Raw genomic sequence first — 1,096 nt, forward strand, 5'->3', positions numbered from 1 at the left:
CGATATATTTCTCAGCCCTGAACAATTAGCTGAACCTGTCACCTACATAATGACATAGGTTAAGCTCAGAAAAATAGTTCTTTTGGAGGATTCGTGTTAACTGTTAACGCAATTTTTACGCCTGACTTTCCATGTTAGATTTTTCACATTTAGTTATGTAAAATTGTTTGTGATCACGCTTTGCATCAAGGCTTCAATTTCTTTTTTATAAGTTTATAATTATTTTTTAATTAAAATAATTCTAATTTTATTTTTTCATAGGAAAGATGCTCAATGGATACGTGAATATTTGAATCTGAAAAACATTTGTGACATCCGAAATTTGACAGATAGTACAAATATTTTATTATATTATCAGATATCTCGTGATATCCTATTCAAATCATATATAAACTTGATTTTGCTTGGGGTTTAGTGGGGTGAAAAATAATAAAAAATAAAAATAAAAAATTTGGAAAGGTATTATTAGAAAAGGGAAAAAGAAGAAAGCAATATAAAAATTTGTAGATGTTTTTTAGGAAGGGATAAAAGAGAAAAAACAATAAAATTGAAGATATTCTTGGGAAGGGGAAAAAGTGACAAGACAAAAGACGAGGGATAATTTCCTCAAGAGATGTTGTTTATGGTATAAATCTTAAGACAGAGTGCGACTTACAATTATGTTTTATTATATATATTATACTTTATAAATATATTATATATTTAATCATATTCGAATAACATATTAATGGGGGGATATTTTAAAAGTCCGACTAACCCCACTAAGTAATGAAAAAAGTAGATGAACTTCATATATATATTTATGAAAAAAAACTTATTTTTCACCATTAAATCTTATTTTTAAGTTTGGGAGTTAGGTGGAAAATCAATAGCTGTCCAATTTCAAAATGTTGGATTGAGCTCAAAAAGAAAATTAATTTTAATATCTTTGGATTTTAATTTTTCGATGAAATTTAGAGGGTTGTGATTTTGGATTACGGAAGCTATCAATTTTAATTTTGACCATTATTTTTAGTTTTAAATTTAGGAGTATGGAAGCCATCAATTTTAAATACCTAGCTTTAAAGGGTTTTTATTTTTTTTATTTTTAGTCTGA

Source organism: Akebia trifoliata, chromosome 12 (assembly GCF_017979445.1).
Source record: "Akebia trifoliata isolate Shusen 1 chromosome 12, ASM1797944v1, whole genome shotgun sequence".
Taxonomy (NCBI): Eukaryota; Viridiplantae; Streptophyta; class Magnoliopsida; order Ranunculales; family Lardizabalaceae; genus Akebia; species Akebia trifoliata.